Below are 21,966 nucleotides of genomic sequence, written 5' to 3' on the forward strand. Positions count from 1 at the left end.
GGTTTACAAACAGTTAGTAGTGTGCTGGCCTTCCGATGGAGGCAGAAATGCATTTACAGGGCAGGAGCAGCCAGAGCAAATCAATAGCAAATTCACGGCAAGATGAAAAAATGAAGTGTTAAAATGGTTAGGGTTTCTGCCTGCCTCTCAGAGTAGGTCTGAGTTGAAGACTGTGATAAGCGTAAGTACTGGGGAGGTATTTGGACTAGTGCTAGTAATTCATAGTGGCACTCTGAAGAGCAGCTCCTCTAATGTGGTATTGAAATTTGCATATGATGCTGCTGAGAACAATCGTGTGTTGGGAAGGAAATGGACTGTAGGAGAGGTGAGGAGTGTAGCTAAATAAATAAGAGACTCTACCGGCGCACGCTGTCTTTTCTCTCTGAGATCCTAAAGACAGACTGGGTACTTGAAATGTAATTGGGGTGATAACAGGCCAAATTCTTAGCCTTACAATAAGGGTTTTTTTTCTTGTAGCAGGTCCATGCCATCCAGGATCGGGGCAAAACTCATCATTATTCTGTGTTTGTACAGTGCTTAGCACAATGAGGCCCTGGTCCATGATTGAGGCTCCTAGGTGCTACCGTAATACAAATTATTATTATTATTATTATTAATAATCATAATTAATAATGTTTTGTGATGCCACATAAAAATCTCTCTACTTCGGCTCTGCCACCCTGACTAACATTTCCTGAAGTCTTGATTTGAAATGATTCTTTTCACAATAGCACCTTGAGGTCCCAGCCAAGATCAGGGCCCCATTGTGCTAAGTGATGTAAGGGATAGTCCCTGCCCCAAAGAGCTTACAGACTAAATAATTGAAGGCAAATTTTTCCAAAGCACCTGAGTTACTTAGGAGCCCAGGTCCCACTAACCTTCAGGTACATAAGTCACTTTTGAAAATGGGACTTAGGCTCTTAAGTAACTAGTTGCTTTTGAAAATTTTACCTTAAATTTAGGAGAGTCAAAAGTTGGAAACAGAAGCGTAGAGAAGAGAAGTGATTTGCTCAGGTCACACAGCTGGAGAGCAGATGAGCCAGGAAAAGAAGAACCCAGGTCTCATGGGGTGCAGTCTAATGCTCTAACCACTCGGTTATGCTGTCTCTCTGTAGCGTTACCCACAATTCCTTTGCGCAGTCAGGCACCTGATTCAGTGCTGCACACATGTGAGAGGATTTAAGAAGCTAGGAAGCAGATTTCTTAAATAAGGAGCAGACACTGTACTTGTATCTATGACATTGTAAGTGTGAGGCTTTTTCACCACTCTTACTTTGCATTTGTCATACAAGTGCGGTAATTTCATGATCTAAAAGATGTAGGAGGTTTGTGTATGTAGATACCTTTGCTCGGTAGCAAGTGGCACATAGGTTCAATGGAGAATGTGGTATGATGACTTTGTGAGAGGAGAAAAAAATGCAAATCAAATGGTGGGAGGATGTCAGTGATATATATGGCCAGTGAACCAGTACAATAGCTTTTTCAAACTTAAGATACCCACAGCCAGTCTATGTACTACATAAAGCCCCTAGAATACAGTCCCTGATCCAAAAACTTCTTTCAATGTAGTGGCCTAACCCTGCAAACTCTTAAGTATACTTCCTAGTATCAGGGCTTCTTTTAAAGTTCAGTCCTAAAACTGAATTTCCCGGATATCTATTATTTGTGAAATTGTGATGTGTTGCTCTTTTCAGTAAGTACTACGTTATTGTATTTGGGTTTTGTTTTGTTTTTTACACACTCAAATTACTGTGAAGGAACAGCGAAAGTGTGATGTCTGTACTTGGATCCTGCTAGAGTGCAATACAGGTTATATGAAAGATTGTGGTTCCTGGGAGGAGGGGTGTGTGTGATCCATTTTCAATGTTGTGTTGTGCAGTAAAAGTTCCAGATCAGCCATCATGCTTTGTCCTCCCCCCACCCCAGCCCCATTTCCATTTCATTCATTCATTCATTTTAATATCTGTTTTGAGAGCCCATTGCTCGTGAAGCCCCATGTCACAGCCATCTGTTTAAAAAAAGAGTGCTTTTACTACAGTGGCAAAGGAAGAGATGTGGAAGCTGATGGAGTAGGGTTGAAGTGTGAAAACACCTCCATGCCTCATAAACCCAGGTTTATTATTAGCTGGCTGAGTTAGATCACAAGGTGTCAGCTGGGGAACTGGAGAGTCATTACACCTTAATTCCTCTTTGCATTCTCCCCCAGAGAAAAGAGAAAAACCTGGTCAGCAGTTTTGTTAAATTGTTTTTTAAATAAAGGAAACACACCGAGAGATTGAGAGTGTGCATTTTCAGGATTATTCTCAGAAATAAATTGTAATGTATGCAGCTCAGTTAATCAGTATTTTTACGTCTAACCACATTATAAAAGTAAAAAGCCCAGCACAGAAATCAAGATAGATTAGTACAAAGTCATTAGTGAGGTGAGAAGGACACCTGTTTAATATAAATTGGCTCAATATCAGCAGTTTTATGGCTTCCAGACCAAAGAATCTTCTTCTTCTTTATTTATTATTAAATGAACATGGAGGGTGTATGGCAATTTTGACATTGTATCATGAAATATAATTCCTAGACTTCTAACCTTGCCTGTGAAGGGGGGAAAAATATCCAGCCAGATTTATGGGAAAAATGCCTAAAGCTGTGGGTGACATTAGCAATGAAAATGTCAAGTTCAGAAGTGTCATACATAAGTGTGCTGTAATTTCACTGTATTTAATGTTATGGGACAATAACCAGGAGATGGGCACTCAGCCATTTGCAACACGGCATTTGTGACAGTGTTGAAGTTTGATGTTTATAGAGAAACAAAGCCTGCAGCTGTGTCATCTCTGTGATCCTTGGCCCTCTTTCCTCGCTCTGCAGGAGTGAATGGGATTTACTCATATTCTGCAAAGAAGACTAGGGCCCCCAGGATCATCTAAGGTGGGAATTCTCAGTGGAAAAAATGAATTTGATGGTTTCAGCTTGGTTCCCCTTATAAGATGTTCCTAGCACTTCTGTTTAGTTACCTGCTGGATAATCTCTCTCATGTTCCTCTTTTCAAGGGATAGTGCTGATTTTATCCCCAATGTAATCTGCGTTCCCTGCAGAAGTGTTGTGTCCCTCCACTTTTATTATTGACTGTTATTTACATCAGAAATGAAATCTGATGACACTGCAGCTACAGGAAGTGTGTTTTACACTAAAGGAAAGAATCCCACAGCATTCCTGCATGAATTATTATTTTGTGTTGCCCATTTTGGTGCTTCATTCCTCATTTGAGTCCCACTCTTAGGTCTTGGCAAGCTGAAAGGTATGCTACTAAATACCCCTGTTAATATGCAGCTGATCAACAATAATTGATGAGCCAAATAAACCTCCATTTCCCCTTACAAGAACCTTTCCTGTTCCTGAGCAAAGCTTGGAATAGCTGGCATGAAGAAAGCCATCATAGAATCCATCCTACATTTTATATAAGACCATGGTTGGGACTGGCAACTTCAGGAATTTTACTTTGAGCATTACCTCCAGCAAAGCTGGGTATACTCAGTAAAACTTCTAGTCCTTTGTTTTTAACACGGAGGGCCAGACCTTCAGGTGGTGTAAACTGGTGTAGCTCCATTGAAGTCAGTGAAGTTAGACTGTATAACTATTGTGGGAAGGTTTATGCCTTGTTTGGTTTAATATTTTTGGTTCAGGTGGCTTGCTGAGTCACCACTAGATTTGTTTTTATTTCTGCTTTAATATTTGCACACTGTTTCAGTTCTGTTTATTCATTAAACACAAATAAAAGCCAGGAGCTCAGTTCTAAGGAGCAATTTCCCTGATGCAGTAGTGAGCACATTTTATGGAGGGGGCAACAAACCTTTGAAACAGCTTTCAGTTTCAAGCTGCCCAGGAATTATCCTTTAAAGATGTTTTAAAAAAAAAGAGAGAGAGAAATGTTGTGACATTTCCCAGTGGGTATCTGTGGAAACTCAGAGAAATGCGTGAATTATTTTTTATGAAAAGCATTTGTGCCTCAGTTTGCCTGTGTGATATTATCCTGCCTGACTGCCAGGAGTTAAATCAGAGGAGGCTGTAGGGAGGAAAACAAACAGGAAATGAAAGAATGGCAAAGATAAGACACCTGGAGTAAATCCTTTCAAAGTGGTTAAGATAACAATGGCTGGGCCATCAGTTGGGAAGGTGCTGGTTTCCAGGTGTCGGGCAGAGTTACACAGTTGGGGTGCCAAGGCTGCAAATCTGGAGACAGAAAAGCCATACGCTATTGAAGAGCCCCATAGAACCTGGAAGGGGGAGTGGGTTGTCAGCAGCTGCCCAGGAGGTGAAATCTCTAACAGAGAACATGTGGCAGCAACTCTTTCTGTCTTTTGCAACCAGAAATGGGAGATAACTGAGGTGAATCCAACTTACCAAAGCTTGCAAGGAAGGATTAATGTTTGTGTAAGGAGAACTATTCATACTGGGCTGTATTGTTTTTAGCCGCCTCTCTGCATGCTACATATCCTTTGGGTGAAAAAATAATGCTTTCTTTTGAAGAAGCTGTTTGTGAGTCACTGAAACAGCTCTCTGGTCACAAGACTCCAGAGGAAAAGGGCTTACAGGTGCTAAACCTAGTTGTGCTGTCATAGTAACATGGTTGGTAAACAGGGGGGCTGCCACCCAGAGATCCGGTGTAAGGGTGGTGGGACTGGGAGGTTTGAGAGAGGTGCAGGAAGTCAGGCCTTTGGGGTTGTCATAAATATAAAGGGAAGGGTAAACACCTTTAAATCCCTCCTGGCCAGAGGAAAAACCCTTTCACCTGTAAAGGGTAAGAAGCTAAGACAACCTCACTGGCACCTGACCAAAATGACCAATGAGGAGACAAGATACTTTCAAAGCTGGTGTGGGGGGAAAAAAAGGGTTCTCTCGGTCTGTGTGTTGCTTTTGCTGGGACCAGAGCAGGAATGCAGGTCAGAACTCCTGTAAAGGGTTAATAAGCAATCTAGTTAGATATGCATTAGATTCTGTTTTGTTTAAATGGCTGATAAAATAAGTTGTGCTGAATGGAATGTATATTCCTGTTTTTGTGTCTTTTTGTAACTTAAGGTTTTGCCTAGAGGGATTCTCTATGTTTTGAATCTGATTACCCTGTAAGGTATTTACCATCCTGATTTTACAGAGGTGATTCTTTTACTTTTTCTTTAATTAAAATTCTTCTTTTAAGAACCTGATTGCTTTTTTCTTAAGACCCAAGGGTTTGGGTCTGTATTCACCTATGCAAATTGGTGAGGAGTTTTATCAAGCCTTCCCCAGGAAAGGGGGTGAAGGGCTTGGGGGAATTTTAGGGGGAAAGACATTTCCAAGTGGGCTCTTTCCCTGTTTTTTTTGTTAGACGCTTGGTGGTGGCAGCAAAAAAGTCCAGGGGCAAAGGGTAAAATAGTTTGTACCTTGGGGAAGTTTTAACCTAAGCTGGTAAACATAAGCTTAGGGGGGGTTTTCATGCAGGTCCCCACATCTGTACCCTAGAGTTCAGAGTGGGGAAGGAACCTTGACGGGGTGCACTCAGGAGGGACTGAAAGAGGTCTAACACACAACTTGCCTGGTAGCTGTAACAGAGCCTAAATCCTGTTTTCAAAGGGACTCGGACAGAGTTACAAAGGTATTTATCTGCCAAAATATGCAGATAGAGGCCTAATGCTATTTGCAAAAGCAATTAACTAAGTTCAGCGCCAAATTCCCATTGGCAGTTAGGCGCCTAACATGCTTACGTGCTTTTGAAAATCCCCTAGGCATCTACCTGTGTGTGGGTACCTAAATACCTTTGTCAGTCTGGCTCTTAGGCATTTAAGAGCCCAAATCTTATTGAAAGTCAGTGTGGCTTAGGATCCTAAGTACCTAAGGCCAAGATTTCTAAAAGAGACTAACGATCTGACTGCCTAGCTTGGGGCACCTGAAAGGGATCTGATTTTCAGAGGTGGTAAAGAGCACTTCCTGAAAATCAGACCTCTTCAAAGTATCTCAAGTTGAGAATCAAAATTTGAGACACCCAAAATCACCAGTCATTTCTAAAAATCTTGATCTAAGTCCGTTTTGAAAATGGGGGCTTTTGCACCTAAATCACTCAGGTGCTGTTGAAAATTTCACCCAGTTGGAAGCAGAATTAGGCTCAATCAGAGAATTCCCATGGACTTCAAGGGCAGCAGGATTGGTTTCACTGAAGATGAGATGCGGATGAGATTTCCTCATACCTCTCCCTCTAAATCACAGGGATTTCATTACATGAAACCAAATGTGTTTGATTTTTTTTTAAATGGACTTCGAGGGTGTTTTCTTCTTTGCTTTGAGCTCAAAATATGCAGCATAACCACTAAAAAGGAAAAAAAAAAGTAGGATAATGTAAATGAGGGAGCCCTCCCCCAAAGAGCCTTTTGTAGCCAGCTCATATAAGCATTAAAAGAAGAAATAAAGCAGATTTCAGAGGTTCACTAGAGCATCCAGCAATGAAAACCAATCAGACTGAACCAGGCTCCGAATATAAAAACAAACTATCAAATTTTACTGGGAACTAAAACGGAAGCTGCAACATTGACAGAAAGAGAGTACGAGAATGAGCGAGCAGATTAATGGGAACATTTTTAATGTGATTTTTTGTGTGTGCATGTGCTTTCATTACAAGGGTAAATCTACTCTATGAAAATTAAATTTATATTGACCAGTAGTAGTCCAGTCATTTACTACATAGTGGGAGTGTTGTTTAAGTGGTTAAAAGCAGAGGACAGGAAGCCAGTATTGTTGTTCTTATTCCCAATCCGACCTGCAAGTCATTTAACCTTTTTGTTAGTTCTAAATGATACTTATCTGTAAAATGGTGATAATATTTAATTAGGGCTTCATCTAAAGCCCATTGGCGTCAGTGAAAAGACTCCATTGGCTTCAACAGGCTTTGAATCTGGCCTAACCTCACAGGATGGTTATGAGGATTGATTAATTAACATCTGTAAGATGTGCTGTGAGATATTCAGATGAATAGTGTTACATATAGACATATAATGTATTATTTTGTTTGTTGTTTACTGTATGGAGAGCCTAGATTCTTTACCTTGGCTATTACAGGAGACAGACTTCTTTAACAAATCCATTTGATTTCCTGGCAGAAGTTAGCATTGTAAAATACACGCAAAGTTGCCCAAGGGAATTTTGTATGCAATTCCCATTGAAATTAGTGTGAGTTGTGTGTTGAAAACCTAAGCCAATACGTATATAGCATACACACATGGAAAAATTTTTTGCACTGCCTTGTTCTGGACAGTAATGCACACTGACATTCTGCACAACAAATCTCAGTATATCCCTTTGCAATTACGTATTTAGGGACATATCTCCCACACAATAAAAACACAACTCTTACACAGCAACAAAAAACAAACCCTCATCTCTTAGCCTGCTTTCCAAGCTGTTGAAAAATGGCAGCAATTTTCCTGGCATATGCTGGAATTCCAACATCACTTCAATGGACTGAAAATCACCAGTAAATTCGTCTCTTGCCACTGAGATTTGTTTTTTTTTTTGGTCTGTTACTTTGCAATGAGAGAGCTGAATGGAAGTGTGTGGGGGGTGGGCTAGGCCCAGAGGCCCCTTGCTGGAGGCTTCAGGATCTTGCCACACCCTGTCCCAGAGAGGAGCAGAAGAGAAGTCCTTCAAGTAGTCTAAAGTGACTGTAGGGGAGGCAATCAGAGTGGCCAATAAAAGGAGCAGCAGAGACAGAGTTAGTTGCTGCCTGGAGCTGGAAGAGAAAGAATCGTGTTTCTGACTGGCTGAAAGAGCAGCAGGACCACGGGTAGATCAATGCAGACAAGGACTGTGGGAGTTAAGAAAAAAGAAAAGGAGCACTTGTGGCGCCTTAGAGACTAACAAGTTTATTTGAGCATAAGCTTTCGTGAGCTACAGCTCACTTGGAGCGCCTGGCTGGCTGCTGGGACTGAGCAAGGACTGAGCACAGAGAGGGCTGCAGGAAGACAGAGAGGAAGCCCTGGGTGTATAGCTCCATACCAGGGCCGGAACAAGGGGTTTGTTCTGTTCTACCTACAGACAGCATGTGTGACTTGGGCAGAGGGCTGAGTCACTGAAAACCTGCTGAAGAAACCATTGATCATGGTGTGTGTGTACTTACGAGAGGTGGATGCCACCCTGTTCCACGAACTGACTGATTGCAGGCACGCACTCGACCAAGGGGGTGCTTGCGAGAAGCAGGTGCCACCCCATTACAAGAAGCTTCCCATTGTTTCTTGGTTTGAATTAAGTAATAGTTTAGTACCCACTGTTTTGATTGTAATGATGAGATATTCACCCCCCAGCATCTAACTGAAGCTGAAGTCAGTTTGATGTCTCCCCCAAATGTAACTTTTAAATTTTAAACCATAGGCTTTGGTTACTCCTTTGAATTTGAATTACTCCTGATCTTTTTCAGCTTACATAGAAATGTGTTACCCTGGGCCTAAATGTATAAAAATGACTCGTGATCTTTAGTCCCTCCATTTTTGGACACCCAACTTTAGACACCTTAAAGGGGTCTGACTTTCAGAGGGCGAATATGCCATAACTTTCTGAAAAACAGGCTATATTTTAAGGTATCTCCAGCTGATCTCTCAAAATCACTAGTCCCCCTTGAAAATATAGGGTCTGGTTCTTTGTATCATAACTGTTTCTACAGAATGGTAGTTGAGGTTTTTGGTCCACACGGAAATGTGCGTGAGGCAGTATGGTGGCTGGATGTAAGGTGAGGATAAATGTACAGGCAGGGAATAGAAACTGACAAATATTCAGAGTGAGATTGTTTCTGGAACCTAAACTATGAATTTCCTGATTTTTTGTTACAACACTTCTGTTCTTAAACTTTAACCTTAACTTGGTTTTTAAATGTTTGAATTTTTTCCTATAATTACAATGTTCTAATAAAGTTGTTTTACTTGAAATGATGTCTGCTTCCAACATTAACTATATCTTCATTAATATTCGTGTATTGGAATTTGATAAAAGTCTGTAATAAACAGGGGTTGGTGTTAGCCTTTATTGAGTAATTCTCACAATGCTGACAAATATGGAGCCATTGAGAGCTAAGAATTGTCTTTGTATCATATCATTATTAATGTCTTATTCTTGCATGCAGGAAAGATTTGTGTATTTTAAAGTCGATATTTCAATTTCTGTTTTCACATTTTCCATTGCCTGAAACAGTTAAGTAGCACAGTGAACCTTGGACAGGATATTTATTGGCACTATTGGAGAAGTCCTGTAGTTCTGTGTAGATAAACACCATTCCAATTGCCTTTGAATGCCCTCTGTGTGTCAGAGGTAGGTAAATAAACTAACTATATTAATTGCTTCTAAGTCACTTGGGTGCCTCCATTCACTGGATTGGACACTAAAGTTAATGTAGTGTAATCCAATATTCTCTGCAAAATTAAAACTTTCTCCTAGTGCATAGGACTGCCACTATTAGTTCTGAACCTTTAATAATGCATTTAAAGAGGGATGTACTAAACAAAAGGAGGGTCCCCCTGGAACAGTATAATTTCAGTTTTCATTGTGCCTTTTTCTGCTGGGGTGGGAGAAAAGGAAATAGTATATGTATGTAAGGAATCACACGGCTAAAGGGAGCGTACAGGATAAGGCAGCGAAACTCCTCTGCTGTGGTAGTTGTTCCTGTTAGGTTTAGAGGAACAGCAAGGAGGAGGATAGATTCTGTCACTGCAGCGATGAACAGAAGTCAGAGGTTGAAATTCCTCCAAACTAGTTGCCCTCAGGTGGGTACTTCTTGAGCAAGTCTCATGTCTGTTTCAGAGGAGCAGCCGTGTTAGTCTGTATCCACAAAAAGAAAAGGAGGACTTGTGGCACCTTAGAGACTAACCAATTTCTTTGAGCATAAACTTTCATGAGCTACAGCTCACTTCATCGGATGTATGCAGTGGAAAATACAGTATGGAGATTTTATATACACAGAGAACATGAAACAATGGGTGTTACGCACTGTAAAAAGAGTGATCAGGTAAGGTGAGCTATTACCAGCAGGAGAGCGGGGGGGAAAAAACCTTTGTAGTGATAATCAAGGTGGGCCATTTCCAGCAGTTGACAAGAACATGTGAGGAACAGTAAGGGGGGAAATAAACATGGGGATATAGTTTTACTTTGTGAAATGACACATCCACTCCCAGTCTTTATTCAAGCCTAAATTAATTGTATCCAGTTTGCAAATTAATTCCAATTCAGCAGTCTCTCGTTGGAGTCTGTTTTTGAAGTTTTTTTTGTTGAAGAATTGCCACTTTTAGGTCTGTAATCGAGTGCCCAAAGAGACTGAAGTGTTCTCCGACTGGTTTTTGAATGTTATAATTCTTGAAATCTGATTTGTGTCCATTTATTCTTTTACGTAGAGACTGTCCAGTTTGGCCAATGTACATGGCAGAGGGGCATTGCTGACACATGATGGCATATATCACATTGGTAGATGTGCAGGTGAACGAGCCTCTGATAGTGTGGCTGATGTGATTAGGCACTATGATGATGTCCCCTGAATAGATATGTGGACACAGTTGGCAACAGGCATTGTTGCAAGGATAGGTTCCTGGGTTAGTGGTTTGGTTTTGTTGTGTGGTGTGTGGTTGTTGGTGAGTATTTGCTTCAGGTTGGGGGGCTGTCTGTAAGCAAGGACTGGCCTGTCTCCCAAGATCTGTGAGAGTGATGGGTCGTCCTTCAGGATAGCTTGTAGATCCTTGATGATGCGTTGGAGAGGTTTTAGTTGGGGGTGAAGGTGATGGCTAGAGGCGTTCTGTTATTTTCTTTGTTGGGCGTGTCCTGTAGTAGGTAACTTCTGGGTACTCTTCCGGCTCTGTCAGTCTGTTTCTTCACTTCAGCAGGTGGGTATTGTAGTTGTAAGAACGCTTGATAGAGATCTTGTAGGTGTTTGTCCCTGTCTGAGGAGTTGGAGCAAATGCGGTTGCATCGTAGAGCTTGTCTGTAGACAATGGATTGTGTGGTGTAGTCTGTATGAAAGCTGGAGGCATGTAGGTAGGAATAGCGGTCAGTAGGTTCTGGTATAGGGTGGTGTTTATGTGGCCATTGCTTATTAGCACCGTAGTGTCCAGGAAGTAGATCTCTTTTGTGGACTGGTCCAGGCTGAGGTTGATGGTGGGATGGAAATTGTTGAAATCATGGTGGAATTCCTCAAGGGCTTCTTTTCCATGGGTCCAAATGATGAAGATGTCATCAATGTAGTGCAAGTAGAGTAGGGGCATGAGGGGACAAGAGCTGAGGAAGCGTTGTTCTAAGTCAGCCATAAAAATGTTGGCATACTGTGGGGCCATGCGGGTACCCATAGCAGTGTTGCTGCTATGGGTACCCACATGTCTGTGTTTGAGCAAGTACCTGCCCAGTGGGGCTCCATGGCTGAGTCATCCTCTCAGGAAGAGGGATAAACAAGGAGAAATGCTGAAGCAGAGGAGGGAGCAGGAAGGAGCATGGAGAAAAAACTGGCAGTGGCGCCTGTCCTGTCCACTTTTCGCTGGGGGAGACCCCACCCTCTTCCCCCTCCTCTTCCCGCCGGGTCACCATTCCCTTGGCTAGGCCAGCTGGGCAGTTGTGGGAGCCCTGTGGACCCTCCACCTGCCCATGGTGCGGGAGGCAGGGGGAAGCAGCACCCAGCCCATGTCCCCACCCCCCTGGGCTTCCCACCTGGCCCAGGGCAGGTGGAGGATCCACGACTCCACACCGGCTCACCACAGCTGCCCACACAGCTCTCCCCAACCCGGCTCCACCTGGAGGCGGGGGACTCGGAGCTGCAGCCCGGCCATGGTAAGAGCCACGCGGGCAGCTGTGACAAGCTGTGGCACAGACCCTCCACCTGCCCTGGAGGGGGCGGGGACGTGGGCCGGGGGCTGCTCTCGGCGGGCCCCCTGCACCGCAGGCAGGTGGAGGGTCCACCGCCGCTCCCCCCAGCTGCCTGTGCGACTCTTATCATGGCCCAGCTGCGTCTCTGAGGCCTCTCCACCTGCCCTGGGCTGGGCCCCTGCGGGGCAGGGACCCGGGTAGGGAGCTGCTTTCAGTCCCCGCACCCCAGATGGAGGCCGGGCTCCCCGCTCCCTTTCCAGTTTGGCTGGAGGCAGGGGCCTCGGGCAGGACAGCCTGCCTCTCTTGGGAAGGCTCCAACACCCTTGAAAACTGGAGTAAGCAAAGAGACCTCCAAAGGTCTGAATTGTCCCTATCAGGCTCTGTGCCTCTTGTCACTCCTCAGCATGCTGTGTGAATGGGGGCTGTGTGTGTCCCCATCTCTCCCTGCCCCTTTTGGGTGCCAGAGGGCATGAGCAGAGAGCCATCCCCGGGCTTGTGAGAGGGCAGGGACTATGGTTAGGGAACAGCCATTGTGGTGTCATCTGGCGTAAGAATTGCCTGGCCTTAAGGAGAGGAATGGAGTGAGGGAGAGAACAAAACAGCTGATAGGGAGGGTAAAGGGGCAATTGCCCAAGTGGTGGGAGCGGGAGCAAAGAGGAAAATCACTGAGTGGAAAGAGAGGGAGACGCCTGCTGAGACCCACAAGGATGAGGGGGAAAGCAGGATAGCAGAGGGACTGCTAATGGCCGGGGAGGGGCCCACAGCACGAGGGGAGGCTGCTAGTCTTTAAAACCGTGCAAGGAGGAACTCAGCAAGAGAATTTGAGAGGGGCCCAAAACAGAACAGGCGTGAAAGAGAAGCAGGGGAGATGGAGTGAGAGAAGGAAATGAAGAAGGTGAAGGAAAGCCTGGAGGGGAGCAGGGTGTCACTGAGGGAGGGGAATGTGCTTTATTTACCTCGGGTTACATTGGGCTGTGTCACCTTGGGGAACTCCACCCCGCTCTGCCAGTACGGCTGGAGGGGAGGTGAAGGTTCGTCAGCACCTTCATGGCCGAGGAGACTTCAGCCTAATCGGCAGTCCTGTTTTGTTTTTTTTCTGGGACAGTCTCATTTCCCTCACCGGGAAATCTTGGCACCTTAAAGCAGAACGCACAGGTGTCCCATTCTCTACTCAGCAGCTCGCCTCACTCATCAACCCAGCGGGGGCTGCTGTGGCAGGCTCTGGGGTGCCAATCTCCACAGCCCCAGGGAAAGCAGCTGCAGCAGCCGTTTTCAAGCAGAGGCTGGCTCTACCAGGGCAGCACTGCCACTGGGCCTGGCAGATAGTGCTTGTAAGAGTTTGGGATTCAGCCAGCAGCGGCAACACTGGCCTCTGAGGGGAGGGAAGAGAGTGAGTGTGTGGAATGGACTCTCCACTGGCTAGAGAGTGTCAGATGTCCTGTTGTTTCAATCTGATAATCTACTCACTTTAGCCTAATTGCCTTTCTCGTTCTGGCTGAGTAGGCAGATTAAAAAGGCAAGAATTTAAACCAAAAATTGCATGCCACCGTGGCTGGCAAAGTTCCCTGTGCCGTTTCAAATGTTGAGCCCTATTAAATGCGTTGGTGGGATCCTCATTTCAGGAGGTGGAAAAAATTAACTCTGTTCTTATCCCTGTTTGTGGGAACTAGCTGTGTCAGAACAAATGTAAAGGAGGAGGAGTGGAAGTTGCAGCATATAATTTCCCTGCTGTCACAGTCACTAAACAGAGAAAGGGAGGGAGGATGTGTGTGTGTTTGTAAGAGAGATAATATTGTGTTCTAATATACATATTTATGCATGAAAATTAGGTTTGATTTGACTTGCTGGTTTCTGAATGGTCAGGGACTCTATCCCTGGTATGCTTTCTAGAAGGAGAGGATTCCAGCCCACAGTTGCTAGGGTGGCTTCAAGGCCTATGACAAAAACGTAAAATTCAGTGGTGCTACTTTGCTGAAAACTTGAAACAGTTTCAATGAAATAAGAGCAGTTTCTTTAGTTGCACAGATCTAGAGATGCACATTCCCAGAGGGACAGAGATCCCCGCTGGATTTTGTTACTTTCATCACCATCTGACTCAGTTGTTCCATCAAAATCCTTTATGGAAGGGACTGGGTTAATTATTTATAAGAGTTATGTAATCTAGTAGTTAGAACAGAAACTAGAATTCTTTGCCTTGGGCAAGTCCCAGTCCCTTTATGCCTCTGAAATGGGCACAGGGTTTTGTGGGGTATAATAAATGTCTGAGTTGCGAGGAAGAAATGGTACCGTATAAATGCAAAGTACTATTGTTCATTTATTTCCTGCTTTTTATATCATGGTGTGTCCTCATATGTATGTCAGGGGTCAGGCTGCATGGTAGTTTACTGGGCCATTGGTATTAACAACGAGTTGTGGAAAGGGGATGGTAATAGGCAAGAGTTGATAAATTGTACATGATTGCTGTGTGGGTAGAGAAACAGAAGCGTGTTTGTTGACCTTAACTGGGTATTTGCTAGCTTTTCAACAGTCTAAGGAAAATGCTATTTAAGCAGAACAGAGCAAACTAAATGAACATTAAAAAAAGTTTTCCTGTGGGAATAATATCAATATCTGAAAATAAAGACTGTAATGACGCCCTAGAAAGTAATGCTACAAAAATACACACATACTTTGCTACTCATGCTCTGCATTCATAAAATCATCAGATGCTGCTGGTGCACTATCATCATCTGTTTTCTGAGATCTTATTAGTAGAAGCTGATCCACATTTAGTTACATTGTGTGTCTCACTTCCAGAAACCTTAGATTTCTGCTCCTTTGAAGAATGCACCAGCAATGCTTTTGATTTCAGCACTGTGCTTTGCAACTGTAAACAGTATCCCTCTCCCACTCCCATACATATGCTGGAACTTGTTTCTCCCAAGTGCGACAGCTATGCTTGGTTTACATGCTTCAACGAGGAGTAGCATCATGGAGATTTTAGATAAAGGGAATGCTTAAAATAATGGGGCTCTAATTTGCAAACTGAGTCTATAAAAATGACATCCTGGGGTTCCATATTTATTCTTTTGATGGCTACTTGGTTTTTCCCAGTGAAAAAACATATTTGGGCCTGATACCATGTTATACCATTTTTATGCCAGTGTAACTCCATTGTATTATGTTGATGTAAAAGAAGTGTAATGTAGTGCAGAATGAGGTCTGTTATTCCTATGTTACCTGGCAAACTTAACCTGCAATCTGAGTGTCAGGCTGGGAGCTTTCTGTCTGAAGCATCACCAATGATAAAGATTCTGCAATTAGAGCTTAATTAATGATTCTGTTGATTATATACAAGATGTAATAGAATCCAAGACGCTCCCGTAGCTGTGCTGATACTAATAAGATTACACTACGAGTAAGTAGTAAAAACTTATTTTAAGTAAGTAAAGGCAGCAGATCATGAATTCATACAGAGAACTAATCTTTTCAGTAAGTTGGTAGCATTTTTGGATAGCGACTTTCTGAAGTAGAAATTTTTAAAAATATTTTTTATAATATACAGTTGGTTTCCGACTGAAATCCAACTCTGGAGGCTGTCGGGCATAGGCCAATACACTAACTTTTCACCTCTGAAGACATGGGTTTGTTAAAGTAAGGCCATGCAAAATTGTAGAAAAGATTTCACCAAATCTTCAGTGAGACTTCATTTTGCCCATTTCAGCATCACTGAAATTTCAAATGAATGGTTATTTGATTGAGCAAATCTAGAAAGATATTTTTATGGTTTTGAAGCAAAAATAATTTCACTCAGTGGTGATCCTATTTTACATGAACATTTTGTGAAAACTGGACCACTTTGAATTTCCCACAATATGCAGACATGCTCAGATTTTGAGTATTTTGTTTGAAATCCTAGCACTGCTGAAGTCAACAACAAAATTCCCATAGACTTCAACATGCTTAAGATTTCACCCTTTAAGTTTTGGGTTAGTTTTAATTCTGATTAGATAACAAATGACAATTTAGATTACTTTGCCTGTGCTGAATCTATTCTGTGGATAAATAGGTCAACTTTGCACCTTCAGTTGCAGTAAATTACCTTTTAAGAGCAGTGAATTCATTTAATTAATTTCTAGAACATATAAATGTCATTTAGCGTGTATCAGTTGGTGGTCTTTATTTGCCTGTGTACAGTGGGATTTTTTGCAGGTTATGTGCAGTGTTCTGTATTTGTCCAATAGAATAGAATTGCATGAATGTTAAAATCCCATTGCATTCATATAGTGATATATATTTAAATTGCTACACAAAGATTTGCTTAAAAATATTAAAAAAGACGGGGAAAAAACACCACCATCCTTCTGCCTGCTAAGTCCACCATCTGGTCATGTAGCATGTTGGGCCTTGATTTGTATTTAGTCTCTTGAAGGCCCAAATCCTACTTAGGTCAGGTCTACTTTAGAAACTTTTGCCACTGTAGTAAATTTGGTCAGGAGTTGGATATTTTTATGACATTTCTATGCTGTCAATAGCCCTAGTGTAGATACAGTTATATCAGCATAGAAGAGCTTTTGCCCATATAGCATATTTTGCTCACTGAACCATTGTAAGCTGTATCGGCAAAAGCATTTTTTTTTCTGTATAAGGTGCATCTATGCTAGGAGAATGTGCCTGTATTGTTATACTAGAAAAAAAAATTCTTCTTTTAAACGATTTTATTTATTTATTTATTTCGGAAGTTTTAACAAGTTTACAAATCCTTGCCATGTAAATATCTGAGATAAGCTCGCTGTTGTAATGATTCTTGTTTTCTATGTAGAGAAACATTAAACAGTAACATAATCATCGGATCTCTCCATTTAACAGGGTGTTCCGTGTTACAGAATGAGCATCTTTACTCTTCCTATGACATGTAATTTCTAGTGTGTGAAATCTCTAATAATATGTGTGGTCTGCTAAATATGTATAAATATTCAAAGAAATAATTGGATGGATGTGCTGGAGTTTTTGAAGGTGAATGTATTTTGTCTGCATATTGAATAAATAGTTACCAAATATCTGAGTATCTATTTGTTCTCTGTTTTGCAAGGTACATAATTGGTACATTAATTTTTCCATAACAACAACCTCCTATTTTTCATAAAATATTTTCTCATGTAGACCTGGCCTTAGTTATGTGCTTAACTTTTTTCGTGGTGTGAATAGTTCCACTGACTTTCGGAATCCTGGTTCCACTGAAGACAATGGCAAAAATCCCACCAATGTGGGGGTCAGGATTTCACCCACCGTGCATAATGTTAAGCATTCACAGAATCAGGGCTACCACTTGTAAATTCTTTGGAGCAAGCACAACGTTTCCTCTGTTTTGTCTACAAAATAATTATTACTGAGTTGCAAATAACATGAAAACATCTATAGATAATGTTTATAAAACCTGCATCTGTGCTTTTGCTTCTTATCACTTCCACATTACTCCCTTTGCTGTTCTGATGATGTGAGCCTTGCCGTTTATATCTTTTTCTTCTCCCATTTTCCTCATACTGCCCCCAAGTCATAAAACAACCTCCCTATTCCAGGGTGAAAAGCAGGACTCTCCTAAATTCAAAGCCTTCTTGAAAACCCACGTAATCTGAGAAGCCTATATATGCTAATTTAACACCGTCACCATTCCTTTTTAAACCTAATATAGAAGTTCTGAGTTTAATACCATTCGGTGTCACTCCTGCTGTGTTCTAGTGTGATCTCCATCTGGCTTTTGTGGCAAGTTTACACTACAAAATTTAAGTCGATTTAAGTTACGTCGACGTACAGCCATCACAATAATTAAATCACTTTAACATGTCCACACTACGTTCCTTGTGTTGGTGCGGCGCGTCCTCACCAGGAAGCGCATCAATTTAACTCACAGTGTGGGGCATTGTGGGATGGCTTCTGAAAAGTGGCAACAGTCGATGTAAGCAGCGCAGTGTCTACACTGGCACTGCATTGACCTAAGTACTATGCTTCTTGCAGAGGTGGAGTTATTAAATTGGTGTAGTGAGTCAGGTACATTTTAGTGTAGATGCTCAGAGAGTTAGGTCAACATAAACTGCCTTAGAGTGTAAGGTCCTTGGGGGCAAAACCTGTGTCCACACTTGTCTACTATAGCTCCCCAGCACACTGAGTCAGTGTTTAATTGATAACTATTTAAAATGACTGTCATTGAACTTCTTAGAGCCTGTGCTTTGTTCCCTGCTGTTCTGAGTTTTAAATTGTGTTATATAAATAACATAGCTGGGGAATTATGACAAACAAAAAAGAAAGTCTAAGATTAGTACACAAACTGAGTGCAGCTGAATGTATCTTAGAAATGTGTGTTATTGGGCTGATTTGCATAAGATGTATGGATATGACCAGTAAAAAGCTGCAGTATTAAAAATAATTTGAAGTGACTGAATGCAATAGTAATAATAATCAAACTCAAAGTCTTACAGTATATAGCACTTTTAGCATTTTCAAAGTATTATGATGCAGTCATTAACTAGTGAGTCCTCCACGTACCTCTGACAGGTAAGTAAGTAATACAATCCCTGTTTTACAGATAAACTGTCTGCCTCAGCATCCTTAAGCGATTTGACCATTGCCATGAGTCAGATTCTCAGCTAGTGTGAATCAGTGTAGGTTTGTTGACTTCAGTGGAGCTGCACCACTTTATACCAATTGTGAATTTCGCTCTGTGAGTCTCTCTTGTGGTTGGTCCATTTTGAGAAAATCTATGTGTAGTTCCTGGTACATTTAGAAGACACTTATAATGGTAGAAGGAATGAATGGTGGAAATGTACACATGAACCTTGGGGTTGAAGAGGAGTTAGAGGAGTGCATTGCTGATATCATCCATCAAATATCACACAGCATTCTGAGCTGCTGTGAATGCCACATTGAACTAACCCAGCTGGGAGCTATTCCATCTCTTTCTGGTAGCTGAAGCATGCATTCCTGTCCTAGAAGGCATTCATTCCTGTCTTGCTCTGTGTCCCAGAGGACATATGCTTTTGATCCTTCACAGTCAGAGCCTCCTGGTACTATGTCTTTGTTGCAAGTTTTATTACTTGTTTTCTGTTTTTGTCATTTTGTTTATGATTTTACAGTTATTTAGCCATAGATCTTGCTGCCTGCTAATGTAGTCAGCTTGCCTTATTCATGTAGACCAGCTGAGGCATGAATTAATGCAGATACAGATAGGGACTTGTTGAATGATGTTGTAATGTGAATGGTTTCCGCTAATTGGCACCTGTTTCTCTTCCATTTCATTTTCTCCTAGTGAACATGGTAATGGACTCTCCCTGAAGGTGTTGGAGGAAAATTAAACAGCATGTGCTTCCCTCCCCTACAACCTAGTGTGAAAACAGTGGCTCTGTTGTCTTCCTTTTTGTGCATGCTCAACTCCCATTAGCATTAATGAGAGTGAGGCACTGCCCATGCTTGTGTGGACACGTGTTCAGCGTACAATGTACCCCTTAGCCCCTGGGTGTTGCGAGTCCTTATCTTTCATTTCCATATTGCTGGGGTTTAGTGAAAAGTCACTTTAGAATCAAATCCACTCCTCCTCTCATGGGTGTTTTCTGTCTCTCAAGTCTCTCTGGATGAACACTGATTTACAATGAGACAGCCCTGAACTAACAAAGGAGATGCTTTGGGAATTTCTGCTCTCTGAGAAGGAGGAATAGACTTCTCATCCCCCACATCACCCAGCCTGCCCTTTCCAGGTTTTAGCTCTGATGTCTGCAAAGTTAGTATGGTAAAAATCAACTATCCTAAAAACTCCATAGTGTCTCCGTGTAACAAAACCATCAGCCAGGATTGGATCTTACCTCCCTAATTTATGAAAACTTGCAGGTTGTGGATAGTTCAGAGCATTCTACATTTAGTGAGGCTTTCATAAGTTAGATGGAAGTAAGAACAGATAATCAATTATTTAACTTAATGCTACATAATTCCATCGAGGGATGCTAATGACCTCCTAAATCATGAGAGCCTCCTGATTCAGGGACCATATCACTGACAGTCCCTAGACACAGATTTAAAACCCTAACTCTGAACTTCCTTTTGGTTGTGGATTGAAGCCCAAACTCTTCTGTTGTAACATGACTTTCTGTGTGAGAATGCCTCTATTCTTCAGTTACTCTTGCAGCTGGTCTCTGTATCCCCAGTGGCTGAGGTCAGAGTGTCCCTCTATGCCTGTAAGGGTTCCTTACAGTCATTTGTGGTATGTTTTAGGTCCCTGGTTTCTCCCATGCCCTCTTTCTGTGACCTTGGCTTGCCTAGATTGGTGGATTTTTTTTCTCTTCAGAAGACAGAGCCTGTATAATCATCAGGCAGTACATGTTCCTTCTAATATTAAGGCACAAATCCAAATTACAGCTACAGGTTACACAATGTGCTGTTTATTTAAGGAAGAGAAGAAAGGAACAAAGAAAATTATTTACTCTGTTCTTGTGGGTACGTGTATGGGGAATAGTACTGCTATGGGTCAAGGAACATAAGTGACAAAGGTTAAATTGTGGTAGCTGTAATTTCACATGCAAATCCACTTCTGCCTTTTCCTTGGTCCTTTCCCTACATCCCGGTTCATAGCAGGCTGTCCTCGGAAGAGCAGTGTGCTCTAGTGTCCCAAAACATCTGTGTCACTTCTCTCAACGGGGTTGGTCTCTTTTGTTCTTTTGCCCCCACATCATTTAGTGCTGGTCTCACAGAGTATTGTCTCCAATATGTGTTATGAAAGCGTATCTGAACTTGTTTCTTCTACCCTTTTGGAGAGTGTGCCTTAGGGAAATCTTACAGTTTCTCCCTATAGTGGCCTCATAGCAGATTTCATGAGATTATGAATATTTTCAGACAATGATAATTTATATATTTAGGTGTATCCAGCTGGGACAGTTACCTTAACATGTGAAGAGGATATATCTCTCTAGCAAAATACATGAGAGGCAGATTGTTCATAAAATGCATGTCAGTTGCCCTTCATGGATCCATTATGGAGTGTTGCCAACTTTCATGATTTCATTGCAAGTCTTGCAATATTGGATAAGTTACTTAAAGCCCTAGCTCATGGAGTTAAATGATTACATGAGAATTTCAGCTTTTATTAAAATGCAGATTTCTGACCTTTGTGGTTGCAGAGAAAAGCTTGAAAAGGTGATCCAAGTGACCCCTAAAGGCTCAGAAACCCAGAAAGCAAATAAAAATAAACCCAAATTTATTCTTTTTAAAAATAATCCCATGGTTTTTAAGACAGATTCTATGGTTGGGGGTGGGGGTGCTGATTTATGGCTTTTAATGTTTGTGGTTGGCAAAACTACTTATCAACTGTTTAGTAAGTACAAACATTGTATTGTTACCTATCAGCTTTGTGTTCTTGGGGAATCAGGGCACAGTACCCAGCTTGTCTGACTCACAGAAGACCTCCCTCCCACCCCTCCTCTGCTTGAACCAAAGCTGATCAGAAGAAAGACTTTCAAAAAGCAATGAAAAGGCAGTGGAAGGCACACTGAAACTCCTCTGGACAAGGGTGACAGGATTAAGGAAACTCCCCAGCCTTATTTGCATCAAAGATGGGACAGGGAGGCATCTGCATTAGCATGCAGAATGGAGAACAGAAATTCCAAGGCAAGAACTGCACTGAACTCTGGGACCAGGAAAGCACTGCATTATGGGCAATCTCTGCTCCAGATGTTAATGAACCCACACCTGCACACACCCAGCTCAGTAGTTATCAGACTAATTCTAGTAATAAATCCTTTATTGGTATCCAAAATACTGAAGCTGCCTAACTGCATTTTGAGCTCCCCTGAATGAGCAGTTCCTATTGTCTAGCCTGAACAAAGCAACTTTGATATACGCCCTTGAGCCATCATCAGTTTACCTATAAACAAATCCTAGTGTTCTCCCTTGAACCATTGTTCTTTCCCTACAAAAATCCCTACCCATGCTCAAGAAAGTGTTCTGATGCTGGATCCAAAATCTGCATCAGTTTCATTGGGACTTCATCTTCTCCTGACTGATCGTGGTGGAGGCTCTGCCTGTCTCCAGCACTCCGGACCTTCAGCTATCACCACCACCTGGGAACCCCGATCGATTCAAGCTTCATGGAGTGGTGAG

General features: G+C 42.2%; 1 protein-coding gene across 5 annotated transcripts in view; it reads left to right on the forward strand.

Annotated features, from left to right (window-relative positions):
• Nucleotides 1–21,966, forward strand: part of TSPAN4 (tetraspanin 4) — a 683,463-nt gene that overhangs the window by 267,475 nt on the left and 394,022 nt on the right. The gene's annotated exons all lie outside the window — the stretch shown is intronic.

The sequence above is a fragment of the Caretta caretta genome, chromosome 6 (genome assembly GCF_965140235.1).
Source record: "Caretta caretta isolate rCarCar2 chromosome 6, rCarCar1.hap1, whole genome shotgun sequence".
NCBI lineage: Eukaryota > Metazoa > Chordata > Testudines > Cheloniidae > Caretta > Caretta caretta.